Here is a 15,517-nt window from a genome sequence, read left to right as displayed (position 1 = left end):
ATCAACTGGGCACACAGCCACTCGCCATTACCCTTTGTTTAAAGTCTCAACTGCCATTCAACTAACATTATTGTATTCCATTCAAGTCCATCAACTTTCCTTAAGAGGAAACAGGAACTAAAACAAATGTGTTACTCAACTAGAAAAGAACTTAATCCATATGCCTCACAAAAAAATTCTTTTAAAAAGATGGTTCACCTTAAGTTTCCTCTGAAATAGCAGTATTAACAGTCGCATATGCTGAAAATGGCGAATCTAATCAAATAAACTAGATAATCATTAAAAACATATAAAAACAAAACCTCAATCTTGATTTAGCAAAGTACCAGACTGCTCTAAGCTACAAAACAGATGAAAGTCTACACCACAGTCAGAGGAACCAAGACCTCAAGCAGCCTAAGGGAGCATGGGGGGTTGGGGGTGGGAGGTGGAAGATAGGGGGGAGCCTCTGGGGAGAATAGGGCAATCTTCCAAAGAGCCATCCATGATCCTAGGCTTGACTATTCTAAAATTTAAATGAATTTAAGAGATGTGAGACAGTGCTCTGTACTCTTTTCAAAGCGTTTGGTTATAACTAAAGGAAACCTTTAAACTAGCCTAAGCAAAAAATGAAATTAATTGAAAGGATACTGGAGTATCTTAAAGAATCCAAAGGCAGAAAGTACAACAGGCCATATCTGAAAAGTCTTTAAGCACCAGGTTTCTAGTATGCATGTGGATGGCTGCCTCTATCTCCAGAGGTGCATTTCTCATCTATACTTCTTTCAGGATTAATCTACTTAATTATCCCTCTCTGCAAACTGGCCTTCACTGCTTCCTGATATATGATGAGCCTGAACTTGACTGTACATGTGAATTTATATGTGTAAAGTTCTCTGAATTCAGGTTATCTCCTTGTTCCCTAAAGGCTTAGATCTCAGTCACAATCTCATATTCTCATAGGAGAAACTGATTTGTCCAGTTTGAGTTAGGTGTCCCATTTCGGCCCAATAAGCTGTTACAAGAAAGGCTAGCTCACAGAGTATAGTTTAGGGACTATATTCCTGACTCCTCAAAAGTTATATAATACATGACACGCCTGGCTGGCTCAGTCAGTAGAGCATGTGACTCTTGATCTTGGGATCATGAGTTCAAGCCCTACATTAGACCTAGAGCTCACTTAAAAAAAAAAAAAATTAAGTTATATAATACACTAAGCAATAAAGCAATCTCTATGTTCAGAAAAGCTTAAAATCACAAACACAAAAAAAGCTTAAAATCTTGCTGAAATTAAAAAAAATGTGTCTAGTAAAATACTAAATAATATCCCATGATACAGTATTGGAATGGATGGACAGGAAAAGCTTCATGAGAAACTGCACTAAAAGACAAACAGAAATTGAACCATGAGCAAAAAACAGCTGACAAACAAAAAATGCAATGCCTGCTCCTCTTGCTCTAGTGATATAATACAGACCTAAAGAATAGTCTTTTACTAAACAACTTCCAGTGAAAACATTCTTGTTGAAAACCTGCTGTAAGGCTTAAAATGGCTATATGATGGCAAAACAGTACTGCTTCAATATGCAGTAATAACCAACTGGCTGATAATGTCAGTTACACATTTTCAAGCTGCTTGTCACCAACACCCCGACTTCCTTCTTCCTTCTATGGACCCCTTCTTCCTTCTATGGACCCCTTCTTCCTTCTATGGACCCCTAAGATTCTTGCTCAGCAGCATTCAGAATTGGGCAGGCAGCCAATAGAAGGCACAGGTGTTTCTCACTAGTAATATCCCACCCAATCTAGTACCGTAAATTGGCAGTGTCACTCAGAAGTCATGCAGGAAAGAAACACTAGCCAAGCTATGTGATGGTAGTGTGGGGGGAGGGGACTAGAGCAAAAAAGAAGAATGTTTTCCACACACAAAAGCTACAAGCACAAAGAAACTGGGAAAAGCCTACAGTAAATTATCTGTACAAAACAGAAACTAGCAAAAACTTAACAGATGTCCAAAAAATACTGGGTTAAAGGACAGTCTACTTACTGTAGACTCTTAGTTACCCCACATTATCACCAAAATATCGCACATTCCCACAGACTCAGAGAGAGCTTACTTTAATCTCACCGAAAACAAAAAGGTAAAAGAACAATGAGAAAGTGGTGACAGTTTCTAACTTAGTGATTCTTTTGCTAAGAGTGGCAATGTTATGTAAATGGAAACTACTGATCTTTCAAAGTTAAAAACATAACACTATAAAATTAAAACAGCTTTGGAACCAAAAAACTTCATTTTGTATAATCCCCAAATTAAAGATATTTCCCAACTCAAAAGTAAAGTTTCAGTAGAGTTTCAAAATAGGGCAAAAGTGATATTCAACTCCATTTTGTTGTCAAAAGCTGAACACAGCTGTTAAGAGTTGGCAGTCCATGGAGATCAGAAAGTTAGTGAGCAGTTCCTTCTAAAGCCGCTCTGCACCTATGAACATATCCCATGAACACATCCCAAAGTGGCATATTAAAATTAAGTGAGGAGACGCCTGGGTGGCTCAGCAGTTAAGCATCTGCTTTCAGCTCAGGGCATGATCCCAGGGTTTTGGGATCGAGTCCCGCATAGGGCTCCTTGCAAGGAGCCTGCTTCTCCCTCTTCCTGTTTCTCTACCTCTGTCTCTCACGAATAAATAAAATCTTTAAGAAATAATAAAAATAATAAAAATAAAATTAAGTAAGATCTGGGCAGCCCCCATCACCCAGCAGTTTAGCGCCGCCTTCAGCCCGGGGTGTGATCCTGGAGACCCAGGATCGAGTCTCACGTCGGGCTCCCTGCATGGAGCCTGCTTCTCCCTCTGCTTGGGTCTCTGCCTCTCTCTCTCTCTCTCTCTCTGTCATGAATAAATAAAATCTTAAAAAAAAAAATTAAGATCCATCAGATCTCACTGCAGTCTCTAAACTAGAACTCACCATTTTTCTTTATATTTGCTGTCATTATTTTCTAAGTGGAGGAAAAGAAAAATCAAAATGTTACAATCCAACAGCTGCTCTGAAAGTGAGTCTATTTCTTGTAAAGTAGGGAGGTCAGCGGATAGAGGGATACATCAAACATCACAAAGTTCTAAGAGCTAAAATGCTTTCACAATCATTTTTGATGTTGAAGTATCTTAAGACAGTACTCATAGTCTCCCCTAACTAGACTTTCTCATCCCTTGAGGGGAAAAAATGTCTAATTTTAATGTTATTTTTCATATTTACAAAATTCATGTTCTCTGTATAAAAATTTTTAAGCAGGGGAGCCTGGGTGGCTCAATCTGTTAAGTGTCTGCCTTCGGCTCAGGTCATGATCTCAGGGTCCTGGGATCCAGCCCCGCACTGGGCTACCTGTTCAGCGGGGAGCCTGCTTCTCCCTCTCCCACTCCCACTCCCCTTACTCCCCTTACTCATGCTTGTTTGCTTGCTTTCTCTGTTTTTTTTTTTTTTTAATTTATTTATTTATGATAGTTACAGAGAGAGAGAGGCAGAGACACAGGCAGAGGGAGAAGCAGGCTCCATGCACCGGGAGCCCGATGTGGGATTCGATCCCGGGTCTCCAGGATCGCGCCCTGGGCCAAAGGCAGGCGCCAAACCGCTGCGCCACCCAGGGATCCCTAAATCTTTAAAAAAAAAAATTTAAAGCACACAGGGACACCAGGCTGGCTCAGTCGGTAGAACATGGGACTCTTGATCTCGGGGTCATGAGTTCCAGCTCCACATCAGGTGTAGAGGTTACTTAAAAAAATGTTTTTAATTAAAAAAAAGGGGGGGAGCAGGGACTCCTGGGTGGTGGTTGGGCGTCTGCCTTGGGCTCAAGGCGTGATCCCAGAAAGCCAGAATCAAGCCCTACATGCCCTACATCGGGCTTCCTGTAGGGAGCCTGCTTTTCCCTCTGCCTGTGTCTCTGCCTCTCTCTCTCATGAATAAATAAAATCTTAAAAAAAAAAAAAAAAAAGTAAAACAATGGTCTGAAGGAAAAAAACTCCCATACCTCAATGCCTACAGAAAATTTTGATATTTACCCCTTTGGCCTAGGAAATAAAATTTTTAGGAGAATTAAAGATTTCCTTAGCAGAAAAAAATATATTAGGTCAATATGAATCTTATGGTGGATATAAAACATTCTTGAAAAAATTTTAAGTTCTAGAATTCAAAGAAGCTTAAAATAAACACACACACACATACACACATAGCCTCCATTAACATAACAGAGGTTAAAAAATAACTATAGAACAATTCTGCTGATTAATTCTGTAAGGAAACCACTACTTTAAGGACATTTTAACAGCCAACTTCATGACAAGGACAAAGTTACATTTACAAAAAAAACTCACATAAACTGTCTCTAGCAAATTACAAAGCTCAAATAAGGATTCTTTCTACAACATAGTTTATAAAGCAAACAACTAAGCTGATTATGATTAACTCTTTCATCTACATTACTACTCTAAATATTAGAGCCTGGGCAGCCCGGGTGGCTCAGCGGTTTAGCACCGCTTTCAGCCCAAGGCGTGATCCTGGAGACCCAGGATCAGATCCCGCGTCAGGCTCCCCGCATGGAGCCTGCTTCTCCCTCTGCCTGTGTCTCTGCCCACCCCCCTTCTCGTGAATGAATGAATGAATGAATAAATAAATAAATAAATAAAATATTTTTAAAAAGTAAATAAATATTAGAGCCTGCTCTCCCCTCCCTCTATGCCTAAAAACTAGTTACCTAATTAAAAATAGACCCAGGTGAACCTATCACAATCCAGTAGCATACCTATCTGTATTTTTCAGTTTTCTATAACATAGAAGACTCCTATCAACAGACTCTCCTGTGAGAAATACAGACAGAGAAGATGAATCTAGGAAACCACATTACCCAAGTATTCCACAGGGAGCAATGAGCTAAAAGGTTCTACAGGGAAGGATCCCCTGTGTAGCAAAACATTTCAGATGCACAAATTGGACTTTAGGAAACAATCTTATCCCTGAAGTAAACCAAGACAAAGGAAAATGTGAAACAAAAACCACCCAAAAGGGGAAACAAAATGAACACTAACTTACTGTTTATGTATGGCACTGCTAGGCATTTTAACTGTGATGTTTTATTTGGTTGAACTGTGTTACTGACTCATGAGGTAAGTATATGCCCATTTTTAGAGATGAAAAAAGGTAATACCATTATCAACACTTTACCAGGCACTGCTCAGTGCCTAGCATTAGTTATCGTTGATCAACTACTTCTCACATTACCATTCCAAGTTGGTACCTCCATTTAAAATGGGAAAACAGGCCCAGAAATGTTAAAGGTGACACAATGAAGGTACCAATTTTTTTTTAAGATTTTATTTATATTTTCATAAGAGACACACACAGAGAGGCAGAGACACAGGTAGAGGGAGAAGGAGGCTCCTCACAGGGAGCCCAATGCAGGACTCGATCCCAGACTGGGATCATATCCTGAGCTGAAGGCAGACGCTCAAATGCTGAGCCACTCAGGCATCCCTGAAGGTACCAATTTTTAAGCTCATTTACTGGAGCAGTCACAACTATCCCTCCCAGGCTATGCTTTATAAATCACATTCAAATCACATCTTTCTTTCAAGCCACAAGTTCCCATTTTATGCACTAGAGAATCAAAGATCAAATCTCTATTATAGGTCCAGGTTTTTCTTTTTTTAAGATTTTATTTATTTATTCATGAGAGACAGAGAGAGAGAGAGAGAGAGAGGCAGAGACACAGGCAGAGGGAGAAGCAGGCCCCATGCAGGGAGCCCGGTTTAGGACTCGATCCCGGTCTCCAGGATCTGGCCCTGGGCGGAAGGCGGTGCTAAACTGCTAATCCACCTGGGCTGCCCAATTTTCCAGGTTTTAACAAATTTCTCGCTTCTATTTTACTTGACCATTTCAGCATACATAGCACCTCTAGGAAGAAAAGTGCAGCTAAATATAGGATTATGCTAACAGCAATCAATCATGGCCTTTTGTCCCATTCAGAGGGTGCTTGGGTGGCTCAATTGGTTGAGCCAACTCTTGATTTTAGCTCGGTCATGATCTCTGGGATCCTGTGCTTGAGCTCTGAGCCTGGCTCCACTCAGCATAGATTCTGCTTGTCCTCCCTCTGCTCTTTCCCCCACGCAATGAGCTCTCATAAATCAATCAATCAATCAGGAACACCTGGGTGACTCAATGGTTGAGCGTCTGCCTTGGGCTCAGGTCGTGATCCCAGGGTCCTGGGATCAAGTCCCACATCCGGCTCCCTGCAGGAAGCCAGCTTCTCCCTCTGCCTATGTCTCTGCCTAAATCTTCTGCCTCTGTCTCTCATGAATAAATAAATAAAACCTTAAAAATAAATAAAAAAGTTAAATCTTAAAAAAAAAAGTCCCATTCAGAAAAACTACATTGGATTTAATCTCTGGTTCAAATTGTATTTCTGAAATACTTAAACTTCCATGATACATCCTATTATTAAAAATAACCAGGGATCCCTGGGTGGCGCAGCGGTTTGGCGCCTGCCTTTGGCCCAGGGCGCGATCCTGGAGACCCGGGATCGAATCCCACGTCAGGCTCCCGGTGCATGGAGCCTGCTTCTCCCTCTGCCTGTGTCTCTGCCTCTCTCTCTCTCTGTGTGTGAGACTATCATAAATAAATAAAAATTAAAAAATAAACAAATAAATAACCAAATGTCAAGAAATAGTTTGAACAAAAGAATGGTTTCATGCTGTTTGAAGAAAAAGTACGTGTATCTTCTCTGACATTAAATAAAGCCCCATGTGTTAAGCACTGTGAGGGTTATAACAGCTCTTTGGGACAATGGCTGACTTAACAAAACTTCCAGTTCATCCCATATTCCAAGGACCAATAACTGAAGAGGAGGGGCAGCCCCAGGGGCTTTATAACTGAAGAGGAGGGGCAGCCCCAGGGGCTCAGGGGTTTAGCGCCGCCTTTAGCCCACAGCGTGATCCTGGAGACCCAGGGTTGAGTCCCACTTTGGGCTCCCTGCATGGAGCCTGCTTCTCCCTCTGCCTGTGTCTCTGCCTCTCTCTCTCTCTCTCTCTCTCTGTGACTTTCATGAATAAATAAAATAAAACCTTAAAAAAATAAAACAAATAACTGGAAAGGAGGAAAAAGGAGAAGGTTAGGTCAAAAAAGAGGAGAAGAAAAGTAGGTAAGCAGATCAAAATCAGTTATGAACCTCAAAAAAAAAAAAGGCAAGCAGAAGCTCATCTTAAGATGAAAGCCTTTTAATGCAGGAGAATACTCTGAATAGCTTTGTTCATATTGAAACAAACCAGGAGGCCTATGATTACCCTCAAAATGTCTTACCCTAAAAGTACTAGTTATCTTTTTTAACTAGGCCATTAAATGCCATGTTTATAAAAAACCCAATTCTACACAATATGGAATACCTGGATATCAACCCATCCCTCTAACAAAACCATTACATAGTCATAAAACAAAGGCAGAAATCTGCCTATTCTTTACTCTTGGTCCCTTCATGTGACAGTTTTTCTGTACACAATAAATTATTCTGAAAATGCTGTACATTAAAGATTGGAAATTATAATTAGGCTAGAAATTAGAAATGATGTTATTAACTATGACGGGTTACTATTATACACCTTTACACACACTGATACGTTTGAATTTTCAAGATTTTTGCACATGTCAGTGGACATCCCCCTGTGATAGGCAACCCACATGAAGAACACGAATTCTAATCAGTTCAACAGCCTTTATGAGGCTCCAAGAGAAAGTGAGATATCAAGATGAAAGAGACAGCTCTAGGGTGCCTGGAGAGCTCAGCTGGTTGAGTGTTTAACTCTTGGTTTCAGTTCAGCTCATGATCCCAGGGCTCTGAGATCAAGCACTGCATCTGGGCTCACAGACCAGACTGCTTGAGATTCTCTCTCTCCCTCTCCTACTTCCCCCATGCTCTCTTGCACGCTCTCTCAAATAAATAAATCTTAAAAAAAAAAAAAAAACAATTAAAGAGATATCCCTGACCTCAAAAAAGCAGAGAAAGTCAGCCACAAAAAGGAATGACATTGTGATACATGCTACACCATGGATTAACCCTGAAAACATCATGTTAAGTGAAATAAGTGACACAAAAGGACAAATATCCTATGATTCCAATTACATAAAATACCTAAAACAGGCAAATTCACAGAGACAGAAAGTAGACTAGAGGGATGCCTGGGTGGCTCAGCAGTTGAGCAGATTCTGCCTTTGGCTCAGGGCGTGATCCCAGAGTCCTGGGATCCCAGAGCCATCAGGCTCTTTGCATGGAGCCTGTTTCTCTTCCCTCTTCTTATATCTCTGCCTCTCTGTGTCTCATGAATAAATAAATAACATATTAAAAAAAAAAAAGTAGACTAGAAGTTACCAGGGGCAAGGAAGGGGGAATGGGGAAAGATGTTCAATTAACATCAATAAGAGAAATGCAAATTAAAACCACAATGAAGTAGTGTATACAAATGTCCAATCACCATATTGAACATGTGAAACTGAAATAATACTGAACATAAACTACACTTCAATTTAAAAAAATAACATATCACCTCACCCCATTAGGATGGCTACTATTGGGAACCCTGGGTGGCGGGAACCCTGGGTGGCGCAGCGGTTTAGTGCCTGCCTTTGGCCCAGGGCACGATCCTGGAGACCCAGGATCCAATCCCATGTCGGGCTCCCGGTGCATGCAGCCTGCTTCTCCCTCTGCCTATGTCTCTGCCTCTCTCTCTCTCTCTCTGTGACTATCATAAATAAATAAAAATTTTAAAAAAATTAAAAAAAAAAAAGGATGGCTACTATTTAAACACACAGAGAAAATAACAAATGTTGGCAGGGATGTGGATACTGGAACCCTTGTGCACTGTTGGTGGGACTGTAAAACAGTGCAACCACTATGGAAAACAGTATGAAGGTTCCTCAAAAAATTGAAAATAGAACTACTATATGATCCAGCAATTTCAATTCTGGCTATTATCTAGGTATTATTAAAAATTGAAAGAAGGGTCTCTCACAGCAGTGCTAATCATAATGGTCAAAAGGTGGAAACTCATGTCCATCAACAGATGAATGGATACACAAAATGTGGTATATACATAAAAGAGATACATATAAGTATGTATATACATATTTATATACATAAGAGTATTAATCAGCATTTTTAAAAAATTTTTATTTATTTATGATAGTCACACAGAGAGAGAGAGAGAGGAACAGAGACATAGGCAGAGGGAGAAGCAGGCTCCATGCACCGGGAGCCCGACGTGGGATTCGATCCCGGGTCTCCAGGATCACACCCTGGGCCAAAGGCAGGCGCCAAACCGCTGCGCCACCCAGGGATCCCTAATCGGCCTTTTTTTTTAAAGTTATCTCTACACCCAACATGGGTCTCCAAACCCATGACCCCAAGATTAAGAGTCACATGTTCCACTGACTGAATCAGCCAGGCGCCCCGGTATTATTCATTCAGCCTTTAAAGGTAAGGAAATCAGGGCAGACCCGGTGGCTCAGCGGTTTAGCGCCACCTGCAGCCCAGGGTGTGATCCTGGAGACCCTGGATGGAGCTCCCTGCATGGAGCCTGCTTCTCCCTCTGCCTGTGTGTCTCTGCCTCTCTCTCTGTCTCTCTCATGAATAAATAAAATCTTTATAAATAAATAAAAAAATAAATGTATGTATGTATGTATGTATGTATGTAAGGAAATCTGGATGCCTGCGTGGCTCAGCAATTGAGCATCTGCCTTGGGCTCAGGGTGTGATCCTGGAGTCCCAGATCCAGTGAATCCCCCATCGGGCTCCCTGCAGGGAGCCTCCTTCTCCCTGTGCCTATGTTTCTGCCTTTCTCTCTGTCTCTCTCATGAATAAAATCTTAAAAAAAAAAAAAAAAAGTAAGGAAATCCTCTCACATACTACAACATGGATGAACCTTAAAGATATCATGGTAAATGAAATAACCAGTTACAAAAAGCCAAATACTGTATGAATCTACTCCATATGAGGTATCCAAAAGCAGTCAAATTCACAGAAACAGAAAATGGATTGGTGGTGACCAGAAGTTGGGGGGGGGTTGTTTAATAGGTATAAAGTTTCAGATTTCCAAGATGAAAAAGTTCTGGAGACATGTTTCTCATCAACAGGACTGCAATTAATGCCACAGAACTACACACTCAAAAAGTTAAAATAGTAAACTTTATGTGTGTGTGTTTTTTTAAGATTTATCTGTTTGTTTGTTATTTATTTATTTATTTATTTATTTATTTATTTATTTATTTAGAGAGAGAGAGAGAGAGAGAGAGAGAGAGAGAGAGAGAGGCGCAGAGACACAGGAGGAGGGAGAAGCAGGCTCCATGCTGGAAGCCTGACATGGGACTCAATCCCAGGACTCCAGGATCGCGCCCTGGGCCAAAGGCAGGCGCTAAACTGCTGAGCCAACCAGGGATCCCCATGTGGTTTTTTTACATTAAAAAAAATGCAGGGATGCCTGGGTGGCTCAGCTCAGGGCGTGATCCTACAGTCCCGGGATCGAGTCCCACATTGGGCTCCCTGCATGGAACCTGCTTCTCCCTCTGCCTCTGACTCTGTCTGCCTCTCTCTGTGTGTCTCTCATGAATAAATAAAATCTTAAAAAAAAAAAAAAAGGAAAATATAAAAAATGGCTAAAATAGCCAATTTTTGTTATATGTATTTTACTATAATTATTTTTTGTGGGGTGCAAAAACAGTGATTTATTAAAGCACAAGGACAGGATCCATGGGCATAAAGAGCAGCCTTTACAATTTTTTTTAAATTAATAATATAATAGATCAATACTCACTAAATTGTATGGTAGGTGAATTATATCTCAATAAAGCTGTTTTAAAATAAAAAAAAAATACGGATCCCTGGGCGGCTCAGCGGTTTAGTGCCTGCCTTTGGGACGTGATCCTGGAGACTCGGGATCAAGTCCCACATCGGGCTCCCTGAGTGGAGCCTGCTTCACCCTCTGCCTGTGTCTCTGCCTCTCTCTCTGCCTCTGTGTCTCCCACGAATAAACAAATAAAATCTTTTTTAAAAAAAAAAAAAGCTAAGGAAAAAGCTTACCCAAATCCTATGATTCCATGGCTTAAAAAGAGCAATTTGTCCAAAGTACCCTGAGCCTTGAGCACAGAGGTGACTATGATCCTACTTCTCCCAACTTCTTCACCAGGGCCTCCACGTGACAGCTCTTCTCTTCCTTTCCAAGGCATACCATCACCTTCTAACGTCCCCTCCTTCTTTACTAAGTCCAGTCTTACAAGAAAATTAAGTTAAAAGAAGCTGCAGTGGCAGTCATGGGAAGAGAGACAGAATTCAGGATACTCACCACCTACATTTAGCAGGAGAACCCAAATTTTCATGGGGAAAAAAAAATTTTTTTTTCGTGGTAAACATACGATAAATGTTAGATCGCTGCCCTTCCTTTCCTTCTCTTCTTCCATCCCAGCATATGTTTAAAAGAGCAACTTTTCTGGGCACCTGGGTGGCTCAATCTGTTAAGCATCCATCTCTTGGTTTCGGCTCAGGTGGCGATCTCAGGGTCATGAGACTGAGCTCAGCATCCGACTCCATGCTAAGAGTCTGCTTGTCCCTCTCCCTCTGCTCTTCCTCCTGCCCACACACACGTTTTCTCTCTCTCAAATAAAAAAATAAAATCTTAAAAATAAATAAATAAGCAAGCAACTTTTTCTGTGCCTGTGTTGGAATCCACTGTCCCACCTTACATGTGTTGGAGCTATGAAATCCACAGCACCATTTAAAATGTATTTGTTTAAAAAAGTAATAAATTGTTTGTTAAACTATGTCTCTCATATACTATTAAATCTTAAATCCACAAAACTGTAAGAAAAGCTTATTTTGTTAAAATAATAAACATCTGTCTAGTACCAAGAACAGTCATTTATGAGTGAGGGGACTAACGGTGAATTTCTTCATTTCTTTTCTGTATTTTTTATAATAAATCTTAGCTTCTGTAGTAAGAAAATTAGGTGGACATCTTTAGAAAAATAAACATTCTGCCTCAAAAATCTGTCCGCCTCTTACACCACAGGCAGTCTCACCTGTACTGCACTGAAGGTGAATTAGCACCCAAGAGATAGACACTATTTCCTCCATTTTGCAGATGAGAATAAACTGAGGCTCAAAACAGTTAAGTGACATGATCAAGGTTGTACTGCTAGCAACCGACAAAGCTAGGATTACCAGGCCTTTTATAAACTTCAAGCCCAGGGGCCTTCCCATTCCATCAAATCATAAAAGGCAGTTTGCATTATTGCTCCTGATACTTTCTTTAAAAAAAAAAAAAAACTACGATATGACTATTTTAAGAATAGTTGCTATGTAACTTTGGGTAAGTCACTTAATCCCTGGAGCCTCAGTTTCCTCATCTGAAAAGCAAAAGAGTTGGGAAAGATCTCTCATCTCTAACAGCCCTACATGCTAATGGATTGTAAGCCTAGATACCATCTTAGGATGAGAAAACCCCGGGGCACAAGAATGAATGGGAAAAAAGTTGAGACCTATGCTCTGGGCCAAGAGCCATTCTTAATGGAAACAGGTGGTGGAGAGTCAAGAGGGAAAAAAGAAAAAAAAAAAAAAAAAAAAAAACCACTGGGGGGAACCACAAGCTTCCTGGTTAAAGCAACAGCTGAAAGCTCCAGCTTTGCTTTACTAACGGCAATGCTTCAATCTTAGCTAATTCATAATCGAGAAACCACATACTGTAAAGTAAAACTAGAAGAGTATAAAACTAGCATGGGGAGGGGGAGGTCCCGCCAATAGTTTTCTGCACTCTATGGTTGTGCTCTTCCGGGTGGACTCACTAACGTTCAAACAGAAAGAAACCCTACGCGCGTCTACGTGGAGACACCTTCTTCTCAGCAAGAATGTTGAGGAGGAGCCGAACTTGCACAGCACCAGAAGAGACGCCACACTTGAGGAAGAGCCAACCCAACACTTGTGGAAAAAGGCGAGAGAATACAATTAAAGCCTCTCCACAACCTACAGAGAATCAAAGACTTTTAAAAGATGAAGTTCTTTGTAAAAGATTCACTGAGTATCTGTAACCTCTTACACTGCAGACACTGTAAAGCACCGCCGCTATTGAGAAGCTGTTATTCAGCCTCCCGACTCGGGGGTCATAAAGTACAGCATTAACTCCGCCGGAGAGAAAAAGATTCCATTTTGCTGAAACGGGCTCCGACCAAAATCTCACCACCTTCCCCTCAAACATGAGGATGAGCCTGAACCCACGAGAAGCTCCTCAGATCCCGTGCTGTCACAGTCTTAAGGATTAAAACAACATCCTGCCCCAAAGACCGCCACCAAGACACCACCGGCTTTAAATCCAAAGCCAGGTCCCTAGAGGAAAAACAAAAAAGCAAAAAAGCACAAAAAACAAAAAAAGCTCTTCAGTGTGCTCTCGGCGCTCTCGGGTGCGAGATCCCAGCCCTGCTACTAGGCCACGACTGGGTGAGCACCTGATGTGGGGGGAGGGCGAGCCGAGGCCCTAGTGGCTCGGGGCGGGGACCCGGGGGGCTCTCGAGGCTCCGGAGGAGGCGCACCGCCCTCCCAAAGGCCGGGGTCCTGAGCCCCCCTCCGGGGGTCAACACCAAGAACACGTGGGACGTCAGGAGGAAGGAAGGGGTGTCCCGGGCAGACAGCCTGGATCTGGCACGGCGGCCGGAAAAAAAAAAAAAAGGAGGACGGAACTACCCCAGGGCGGGGAACGGAGCCCTCGGGGACCCGGAGGGTGAAGGCAAAGGGCGCGGGGAGCGGGGGCCAGGCCACGAGGAGGGCGGGTCTCCCTGGGCGCGGGGGCACGCGCCGGACGAGCGCGGCGGGACCCGGGGAGCCGAGGGCCCGACACGCGGGAGGAGATCGCCGACCTGCCCCCGGGGCGCAGGGAGCCGGGAGCGGCCGCGCCCGAAGGGCCCTGTGACCCGCGGCCGCCAGGACCGGACCCGCCCCGCGGCGCCTCCCTCCTGCCTCCTCTCCCTCCCTCCCTCCCTCCCACCCGCGGCCCGTTAACCCGCGGCCGCCGCACTCACCAGCGGCTGCACCTGAGCCCGCCGCTGCCTCAGCTGCTGCCTGCGCCTCCGCAGCCGCCGCCGCCTCGCTGCTGAGGCCGAGTCCCGGGGGAGCCTCCGCGTCCCGCCGCCGCTGCCGCCGCTGCCGCCAGAGCAGAACACCCCAAAATGGCGGCACTTCCGGCACCTACCACCGGCGGGGAGGGCCGAGGAGGAGCAGAAGGGGGAGGGCGGCGAGGGGGAACGTACCACCGCGGTGCCGCCCGCAGCGCCGAGCCGAGCGGAGCGCGGCGCAGGGGCGAGCGGGGCGCGCGGCGCTGCAGCGCCCCCTCGGGCTGGGGAGTGGAGAAGCAGCCGCGCCGAAGCCCCCGGGGCTGCGGGCGAAACCCTCCAGCCCGGGGAGCTGCAGGAGCGCTCCTCTTTGTCTCGGAGCTCCACCGACGGAAAGGGTGGGAAGACTCGGCCTGAGAATCCGAAGTCCTCGGCTCCCCGCACCGTACCCGCAGGCGTCCGGGATCACCTGGTGGGCGACGACGGTTTGGCACTGAATTATGCGCGTAATAAAATATTTGATGGATGAATGAATGAGTGAATGGAATGGTGCTCGGCCAGCGTTGGGCGCATGACACACCCTCCTTGTACCTCGACAGACAAGCAACAGGAGCCGGGCCTTCTTCCTTCGCTGAGATGCGGAACGTGAGTGTATATTGCAAGCTTTCAGAGTTAGGGGAGTGCTTTCTAGCGGGATGATCCGCTGTGTGAAAGCACAATTTTGCAAAAAATCCCTGCTGCGCCAGGAAGCTCCTAAGAGTTCTTATGAAGAGACAGATTGCCCGGTCCTAACCTGCTTATCCCCCCCCCAAAAAAAATGTTTTAAACAACCCAGATTAGGTCCCGAAAGACCTCCTTCAGAGTGATTCGGAAATCCCAAGATCTAGGTGAAATTCAAACTACTACGGTTTGTTTGTTTGTTTGTTTGTTTAAAAAGGCTAATAATGCAGGTTCTACATCTTCGAATGACGATGAAATACACATTAAAAAAAAAAAAAGGAGACTTGGTTTTGGGACCTTTCGGCCCCAGCAACAGGCAAATAACTCGTGGGTTTCCAAATGATTTCTCTATAACATCATCTGGCTTCTCTAGGCGAATAATTCCTATATCCACAAATACTGATTATACTCTACCTTACCACAAAAAAAAAAAAAAAAAAAAAACCAACAACAAAAACAACAGACTCCCAAGTTGAAGCCTCAAAGGTTTTCCCATGTGTTGGAAACACCTCTTTCCTCCTTGTGAGAGGAAAATCTAATCACAGTTTTTCTGGTACCGTATAGACCAGAACAATTAGCCTCTAAATTGTGCATTATCATATTCCCTAATTGTACTGTATAGTTTCTCATTTTATATACATTGATAATGCTAATATGTGATGCTGGTCTTGTTAACAATTTTGTGTAATTTACTGAAAGC

The 15,517-nt window shown here is 43.4% G+C and overlaps 1 protein-coding gene across 17 annotated transcripts in view; it reads right to left on the bottom strand.

Annotated features, from left to right (window-relative positions):
- CELF1 (CUGBP Elav-like family member 1) overlaps positions 1 to 14,206 on the bottom strand; it is a 78,169-nt gene extending 63,963 nt beyond the window's left edge. For 8 of the 17 annotated variants that reach the window (XM_055313973.1, XM_055313983.1, XM_055314055.1 and 5 more), the window contains exon 1: positions 14,068 to 14,189. The gene's annotated coding sequence lies outside the window, so the exon portion shown is untranslated. Of the gene's footprint in view, positions 1 to 14,067 lie in introns of all 17 variants that reach the window. The other 9 variants (XM_055314002.1, XM_055314090.1, XM_055314119.1 and 6 more) reach the window with 3 other exon arrangements.
- Positions 14,207 to 15,517: the final 1,311 nt, after the last annotated feature.

Source organism: Nyctereutes procyonoides, unplaced genomic scaffold, assembly GCF_905146905.1.
Source record: "Nyctereutes procyonoides isolate TBG_1078 unplaced genomic scaffold, NYPRO_anot_genome, whole genome shotgun sequence".
Classification (NCBI taxonomy): Eukaryota; Metazoa; Chordata; class Mammalia; order Carnivora; family Canidae; genus Nyctereutes; species Nyctereutes procyonoides.
This window is presented reverse-complemented; position numbering and strand designations above follow the sequence as displayed.